Consider the following 9,439-nt stretch of genomic DNA (forward strand, 5'->3'; position numbering starts at 1 on the left):
ATTAAAATTGACGGGCACACAAAAAAAACATAAACAAAAACAAAAACACAATAATGTAAACAAAATCATAAAAGAATCAAATATACATTTGAAACAAACAAAACGAAAAGTCGGCAAACAATGGCAAACAAAAGTTTTGCGGCCAACAAGGCAAACATCGGTCCACAAAATGTTGGTGGGGAACAAAACCGTGCATATAAATAGCTGAAAGTCAAAGAGATGAATGGAGGCGACCATTAAAGGGGCAGCAACAATTCCTCATTTGTTTAAATTCAAAGCAGGCAACAGTCATTTCTGTGAGGCTGTTGGGGCCAAAGCTGCCAGAGGTCCTGAACAGCAACAAAACTCAGCGGCAGCACGAAGGGAAGCAAAGAAAGGCAGAGAAATGTTGAAATTAAAAGGGAAAATGCTTTCTTGTTTCTTGTTGTTTTATTTTTTATTTTTGCAATTTTCTTCTTTTTGTGTTTGTGCGTGTTGAAGTGCGCTCTAGAGCCAGAAAGGTATACATACCAATAAAGGAAGCAGGCAAAGGGAAAACGAAAGCAAAAGCGAAAAAAAGGCCTGGCGAAAGTTGGCGCCAATGGCAAATGCACTGCCTAAATGGAGGCAACGGCAACGGAAGATACCAACCCGACCAGCAACCCACACACCCACACGGGCACACAGGGCACTGTTCGCCATCTGCATACTAAGCAACAAGCGAGTATTTTTTGCGTGGGTATGTGTGAGTGAGGGGGAGCGAGAGAGCGATAGAAAGATGTCAGATATTGACTGTACGGACGTAAGATGTACACAATATGCAAAGTGTGGGTTCGGGATAAGGTAAGTCAGGAGCAGCCCACTCCACACTCCACTCCATCCATTCAGTTCCAAGAAGAGGGAATTTTGGTATCTGCTGTGCGCATATAAATTGCAGAGCAAATACTCGGCTTGGCTTACTCCATCTCCTGCCCATCCAACCAATTCCACTCTCACTCCCACGGGGCACCAATCTACTATAGCCATGAACAGAGGATATGATACCCGCTACTCAGGATTTAAGCGAAAACGGAACAACCAACAAATGACTAACAGATCGGGACTATCAATCGTATTAGTAATCTATTTTACTTTCCACATCATATTTTGAAGTCTTCCCCTTAGTGTTACATACATTAGCGCGAATACATCATACCCTTGTGCGTTACACATACGGAGTATGGCGAGCCAGGGCCATCCTGGGTGTGTTGTGAGTTTCTGACGGCAGGAAAATGAAATGATGCCTTTTTGTCTCTTACGGTAAATTACCTTGATTTGATTTCGCCATAGCGAAGTCGGCCCCGTCTGATTAACATTTCCTCGCTGTGCGCCCAGTCATTGTCATCATCATGTGCAACAACAAAAGTGCCTCGAATCGCGCCTGGCGTCGGCACCGGCACCCTGTCAGTTTCAATTAGTTTCAACTGGATGAGAAGAGCGGCGGCCCTCAACCGACCCGGTATCCCATACCCGGTTTGGGGCTATAAAAAGGCGCATGGCGTTCCCACCGACCAGACCTTGTCGCCTGCGTGCCTTATTAATTCATAAATTTCGCATAGGTCGTGGCAGGATGCTTTAAATTTATGTCATTTCATTTAGTAGCGAGGCATCGAAGAATGCCAACACTTGGAGCTTGTGTGAGTCCTTTGAAATGTGTACCATGCTTTACCGGGGCACAATTAACACATCAATTTCCATAGCTCAGGCAGGCGCTTAGAGTGCGTGGGCATTTAATTAATAGCACTTTCGGTGGTGGAGTAGTCACAATCATAACGTGAGCTTTGGCCTGATCTGGATTAACTGCTGATAACACTCGCTTGAAGCCCATAGTATTCAGCTTTCTGTTCTGATTGGTTCAATTTACATTCATATATACAAATATAAAAATTCTTGATCTCAAATGGGTCGCTCTCATTTTTTCCACAGGCTACACTGATAGAAAAGGGGCATAGTAAAAATAACTACAATCATATTTGAATTTAAAATGCCATTTTTAAATACAAACATAGTAAAATTTAATAGAATTCACTTTGATTAAAATATAAATGTATTAAAAATGCTTTTTTAATACGGTCATATTTAATTTAAATACAAAATACTTCAAAATAACTATAATATATTAAATTTGTAGTTTAATATGTTTCATATTTAAATTGAAGATTATTATGACTTGATTTCAAAATTTTTCTTTTAAAATCCAAAGGAAAAACTTTTTATTTTAAATATTCCATGTTAAATGAAATCAAATATTTGTTGTGTTTATTTTAACTATGTTTATATTATTTTTTTATGTCTCTCGAATTCCCAACTGGTTCCAGCAGCTGCCGCCTTGAATGCACAGCAAAATTTTCTTAGCGCAGGGGCATAATCACAACCAATGCAGTTCTACTCATGTTGCGATTATTTCTAGTTGAAAACTTTAACCAATTCACACCATGAGGACTTGAAATGTAATTTGCGTACGCAAAATAATAACCAATGTTAAACCAATAGTTAAAAATGAATATAAATATGAAACATATTAGATTTAAATATTAAACATATTAAATTTAAATATGAAGCATATTAACATTGAATATGAAACATATTCAATTTGAATATGAAACATATTAAATTTAAATATGAAACATATTAAATTTAAATATGAAACATGTTAAATTTAGATATGAAATATATTAAATTTAAATATTTCTATATTAATATCAAAATTTAAGTGAAAAATATTCAATTTTAATACAACCACTCTTGGATGAAAATCAATGGCATAAATATTAAAATCTAAGTGAAAATATTAAAATTTCAGGGATTTTTTCTATCGGTGTATATATTCAGTTTAATTATACCAATTTTACCAATTCAGTTGACTTAAGTAGGTGGTCAAGACTGGTCACGATGAGCACTTCTTCAATAAATTTGGAGTATGTTAAGAAATTCAACATTTAATTCGACTAACGTTTTTATGGGTTGCTCTCTGCCCTGGGTATGCGGACAGGACAATAATTTGGAAGGGGACAAGCGCAAATTTCTGGAAATTTATAACAACTCCAATGATGATGACGAAAGTTCAATAACATCCCAGAATTGGTCAAAATAAATGAGCGCGTTTCTTACGCCCTATCTACGGAAGTAAGGGACAATCTTGACAGACTTATCGATGAAAATACAGTTATGGATCAAGATACTAAAATAGTGGAAGGCATACCAATACAGGCAGTGGGTTTATCTGGAGGCATTGAAAGTAGTACAAATTTCAAGGTCAAGATTTGATTGGATACTGGATACTGGTTTCCATCTTCGCAATTTGCTTAAATTTATTTTTATTTCCGGTCCTTATGGCGCCACAAGCATTTGCTGTAATTTCCCACCAAAACAAACAGGAACCGCACTCACAAGTGTCGGGTCATACATAAGTAGGTATGTGCTATGTACATCTGTACATATTTTATGTGGTATGTACATAATCATTGCACGTTCTCCATATGCTCGCACACACACAAATGCAAAGACATAATGACCGCATCATTCACCATACAGAGCCCGAAACCCTATTTACAACTCGTATTTGCCGTTAGTTTTAAAGGCCCAAACGTGCGCAACGCCCCGCCCTGCGTGTGCGAGTGGGCAGTCATAAAATAACAGTTGGGGCCAGCCAGCCAAGAAGAGGGCTCAAGAAGTAGTTAGGTATGCCCTTGACGCAATGTGCTTTCCTGCGGCCCCAAATGGCAAGCCTCTTACTAACCCACTCAACCCTTAATCAACCCCACATTGGGTTCTTAACCCTACATTAAAGGGTTCTTGAGGCCCAGCAATAGAAAAATGCCACACTGGAGTGTTCTCAGAGGCAGTAATGAAGTATGTGCCGTCATATTTAAATAATATTTAATAGAAGAAGAAAAAAAAGAATTGAAACTTATTAAGTTTAAACACTTGCCTCCTGTGAGGGTTGAACTCACGGCCTTTGGTTTACGAGACCAACGCTCTACCACTGAGCTAAAGAGGCACTGCGAAGAGCGGCGCCAAATGCCTTATATCAGCCACCCCGCTCAGCGGTTCTCGAAAATGTAGAATCATGAGCGACGCTTATTGAACAGATCGTGACTCATCGTCATTCAATCAGCATCGCAGCGGCAAAGCTGGAAATTAATTTGAAATTTCACACTGTATTTGGCATGAGAAAATTTAAGGAAATAATTCTTTAAGTGTATTTCAGGAAAATTTAGAAAAGAAGAATTGAAAAGTACATAATGAATGTAAAAAGTGAAAAACGAGATTAGAAGATTAAAAAAAACATATTCTCAGAGAATCGTACAACTTGCCTCCTGTGAGGGTTGAACTCACGGCCTTTGGTTTACGAGACCAACGCTCTACCACTGAGCTAAAGAGGCTTCGAGGTAGCGGGTGTCAAACGGCGCATTCGAGACAGCGCACAGTAAACAGTGCACAAAGAGAGCGGCTGAGCAAGAGAGCGCGTAGCGTCGCACAAGCATGCGCAGTGCAAATTCTTAAATATTGAAAATCATTTTTATGAAGATTTTTAAGTAAATTAAATTCTAATTTTAAACGTAAAAAATTTCGCAGTTGTTTCATTAGAGGAAAGTGTTTTTTTGTAAACCATTGTTTTATAGGTAATACATTTAGATAAGATAATGCTACTATGTTTTTAGTGATATGCACTCAATTTGAGAGCCCTGGAGATGTTTTTGATTAGAGCAAACACAGAAAATGACAACTAACTATTAGCTAATAGAGCACTAAAATTTCGTAATTGCAGTATGCATTAGACAAGTAATATGCGGCCATCCATCATGATGCCAGCCCGGAATTTGATGCTGCTTTTTGTTGCCAGTGTCGCTTAGCGTTGACTTGACCAAGGCGCGCACCCACAGAAACATCACTCATTGTCACAAACACACAACCAAACACACACAGTCAGAGCTCACATTATGTGTGTGCCACAAAGCGGAAATGCTTTGTGGCAGCTCCAAATGAAAGCATTTCCCTTTTCCAGCTAGTGCAAAAAAGTGCCCATAACATGGATTCAAATTTTCGCCACTACCAGTTGGTTTTCCTTCTCATATACATATGTATATGCCGGCCTTGGCTTTGTTTCAACTTGAGCTACCAATGACAAATTCACTTGTCACACAACACAATTGCGGTGAATGATAGTCACCCACTAAATTCCCTGAATGTGGGAAAATATTGTACGAAAGGAGACGAGCTATCCAACAGATGTCGGCAAAATGTGAGTGACAATTCTATTAGTTGCAAATTGAACTGGCCCGGCCGAAACCAAGCTGGAGTCAGCCTTGCCCATGGAAGGCCAATCCAAGTGGTGGTGGGGCACGCAAACGAGCCATTAACACCCGTCATAACTGGGGCTATAAACAAGGGGTCCTGTGACACAATCCCAGAATAACTACGTTCGGTTTATACTGTGATGAGATTGTGATGTCACCGAGTTTTTTTGTTCTTCTTCAATACCAACTTCTGATCACACCTTAGCGATTATTATACCCATGTCAAAAAGTTTATATGAGGTGTTTCATACAACTTTCTATCTTTTTTTGGCTACCATAGTTAGACCAATTACTATATTCTTATCTGAGTGTTCTAATCGCATAAACGATCCCCCTTAAGGGCTCTATGGATTGGCCATAACATGTCGGTTTTCTGTTCTCTTTCCCACCCCCACCCTTCTAGTTGGCAGAGTGATTTACGCACAGGCGTAGGGCAAATTAATTGCCACTAATCAAGTGATTTGAATTTTTCATGCGCGAGCCTCGTAAAAGGGGTTCCCGTGTTCTTCTTAAAGTTCTCGTTAGGAGGCGGCCTACGGCAATTTATGGCGTTATATAGCAACACTAATTGCACGCAAGCGCGGGCTCTGATTAATTGCTGTCAAAAATGGGATTGGGAAGAGACTCGCGAAGCTAGGACTCCCTTCTCCTACATGTTTATTGATTTTCTTCCCACACACGCGCAGATACATGGCTGATAAATGTAGCTAAACGGCAGAATTTATATCCCACGCCCACGAGTAAAACAATATGGTAAAATTAAAGAAAATGGTCAGAGAAGCACGCCCGAAATTCTTTGGGCCAAGAAGCTAATTTATTGCAAGCTGCTCCAAACGAGTTGTGACCCCTGGCATATGCCACTTTCAGCTTACAGCCTGAGACGTCTGCGGACTGGCATCTTCATTTGGGGGTTTGATTTTTATAGATCTGGGCAAACTGTCGAAATTCTCGAAGCGGCAAGACCCATTCCTGGTTGAGATATTTGCGGTTTGTGCGTAGATACGATTGGATAGGCAGGCAGCAGCAATCTGTTTTGGATTAGTAAAAGTTCCCTCCGCACTTGCATACCAGTAGTACTATGTACATACATATCTCTGACCATGCTCATTTGCATATCGCTGCTGCCACTTTTTTATGGCCGTTAATTATTCCAACTTCCAGATGGTTAAATACAAATTAAACGCATTTCAACAGCTAATAAAATTTAGTGGTCTCACGTAATATTTATTTATTTATGGCTGGTCATAAATCCAATTGCTAAAATAATCAAAAGTCATCTGAAATAAATTAAACGCCCATGCCGCAGGCCTCAGTCTTCCAGGCCGCCACAGATAACCGGGATAGCCATAGCGGACAGAGCGAGATGGCTAGACCGATTAATGAGGCACGAAAAACAATTTGACAAAAGCTGCGGGCGCCAACCGAGTAAAATTATCATAAAGAATGCATGAAATTTCCAATTAATAGAGCAAACAGTGGGCTAAAAGCGAATGGGGAGGGCAGTTCCGACTGCTGAATGGTGTAATTAATTGAAGTGCAAATAAACAAGGCATCGAAACAGAAGTAACCGGAAATGGACGGCCCATTTGTGTCTGCTTTTGCAGGGCATTGTTTAGACCACATTCTAGTTGTGGTCCATTTCAATGGAACAAAGTGTGTCGGTCTGCCAGTCACTCTCGCTCATACAGTCAGTCAGTCAGTCAGTCAGCCAATCAGCCAGTCAGGTCCTTTCTCCCGAGCTCACATTCACACATATTTGAATAATGAAATTACCTGGCATGCTTTCAGCGTTGCGTTGACTTTTGCTTCAGTTTTTGTCTGTTTGTGAGGGGTTTTTTTCTCCCCGAACGGCATAAAAAGAACAAAGCACAAAACAAACTACCAATACACACTCAACAGATACTCACACAGATACTGTAAGGATATGGACGATGGTATGGACATGCCATGGGCCGCATCCGCACCACTCCCCTTCTCGATTGCGGCTTTGCTTTGTGCCAACGAACGTCAATGGCTTTGTGTTTACGGCTGTGTATTTGTGTAGAAGAGTGGGTTTTGTGTGTGTATTGCGGAATTTTTCACAATTTAATTTTTCAATAGAACACGGAACAAAGGGATTCTGGCTGCTTGCCTGGAGAAGCGAGTTGAAAACTAATTTTCTTGGATTTACATCGACACGAGCGACAACAATATTATATTTGCTATCAATAACAATGTTCAAAAATATTTACATACATATATCACACACACAACAATATTAAGATAATCTGCCCTAAGTAGTTCTGCTATGATTAATGAATTTATTACCCTTAAATCTAAACCCGTCCCTTAACCGATCCCTATCTGAGGTAACTTTATGAACATGGCTCTAACAGATGACCAACGAAGTCTTAATCGATTCCCATTTGGAATGCGTGCATGTGTAGCAAGTTAAAGACCAACAATGAAGATGGCACAATACATACATTCTGCTCCGCATGGCATAAATGATCCCAATAATGAATGTTGTAGACCTTCCATTGCCATATCGCCCTGACATTGTTATGAGTACACCGCACAGAACCCACAGCCGCTGGCGATTCTAAAACATGAGACGATTCTGCTACTGCTCCAATAAATTCGATTAGATTCACCCACACAAATACACCCACCAACCAAGTCCCTCACACACACCCACACTCGAGTTGAATTATTGATTCGTCCTTCGGTTCGCATAACTCCATTAATAATTTCTCAATGGCATTTAAAAAGCGGGAAAAAGAGAACGAGAGGGAAACTGGCAACAATGGGTAAACGAGAGCCGCGGATAGCCGTGAGAATGAAAATGAAAATTTTACCGGCTTTAAGTCTGGTTAAATGCCATCGACAGCCACGTCCGCACGTGACAATTTGTATATGGGTTTCTCTCTTTCGCTTTGGACAGTAAATGAATTTCCAACGAAACTCATCTGACATCGTAAACAATCAGGGGAAGAAAAATTGCGGCTGTGCTAAATTAAAGAAAAATAAAAACAACAACAATATAAATAAAATCTGAAATCCCATACGACCAATACAAACGAAGGGTTTCAAATAAAAAAGAAACCGCAAGTCTAAATAAAATGGCGGCCCCGGAAACGGAAAAGGAAATCAGTCGCATTTAAATTTGTCGGGGTGGCGTCAGAAAGGAAAAGAGAAAACGTAGTTGCGTTACCAGTAAGCAAATTAGCTTTGAGAGTCCCAAAGAAGAGGTGTGGCAGCGCCAAAAGAGGGTCCCTAACTGCCAATTGGCATGAAAATTCATGCAAAATCAAAGCAAATTAAAGTGAGAACACCGAAACGAGAGTCACGAAGTCAGCGAAGCGAGACGATGGAGGGCGTTCCGGATAAAAAGAAACTCCAGGAAACCAGAAGCATGTCGCACACACCCAGACCCAGCCAGAGAAAGACAGGGCATAGGAGTGGAAAAGAGAGACCACAGTCGGCTCCTGCCCCACAATTTATAACGTAAAACACATAAATTTCGAATTTGTCACAAGAAATGTTTGCTGTTAGCCGCTTTAACGATATTTTGGTGCAGGCAAATGAAAATAAATCACCACACCCACAAGGAGTGGAATCCAAAGGTTACTCGTACGCGTATAGGCGACAGACACACAGAGAGAGTGGCAGCTGCGACCAACGCGCCGTATGAGTAATGTTGAACTTGAACTTCCCGGGGACTTACGGCACAATTTTGTCCAAGTTTATCTGCCTGGGGTCGGAGTGTATCAAAATACATTAAAGCGATACATATTGATATTAAGCTGGCAAAGAAAACACCGACAATCGCATTAGTCAAAGAACATTCAACCAAGCGCTTGCGAGCGTTACTCTAATAAAGTGATTAAGCCTAATGAGGCTTAGACACTAAATGCGTAATCTTCTTTGGAATAAAGTTGTTAAATAATATCAATCACTTATTACCTTATTCTCATGAATACTAAATTTGAATTGCACTTGTACATTGTACATTGTACATACATACATACATATGTACATAAATGTGTATATAATATGTAAGTATGTATTGTGTATAATTTATATCTAGCCTAGTTTGTACGCCACCCAAATGAGGGCTCAAAATTCATTAAAATAGATTA

At 40.0% G+C, this 9,439-nt stretch overlaps 2 non-coding genes across 2 annotated transcripts; both read right to left on the reverse strand.

Moving 5' to 3' along the window:
* Positions 1-3,946: 3,946 nt before the first annotated feature.
* Positions 3,947-4,018, reverse strand: Trnat-cgu. Its single transcript has one exon. It is a non-coding gene; the product is annotated as a tRNA-Thr (tRNA).
* Positions 4,019-4,331: 313 nt separating this feature from the next.
* Positions 4,332-4,403, reverse strand: Trnat-cgu. Its single transcript has one exon. It is a non-coding gene; the product is annotated as a tRNA-Thr (tRNA).
* Between the last annotated feature and the right edge of the window lie 5,036 nt (positions 4,404-9,439).

This window comes from Drosophila obscura, unplaced genomic scaffold, assembly GCF_018151105.1.
Source record: "Drosophila obscura isolate BZ-5 IFL unplaced genomic scaffold, ASM1815110v1 contig_150, whole genome shotgun sequence".
In the NCBI taxonomy this organism is placed as follows: domain Eukaryota; kingdom Metazoa; phylum Arthropoda; class Insecta; order Diptera; family Drosophilidae; genus Drosophila; species Drosophila obscura.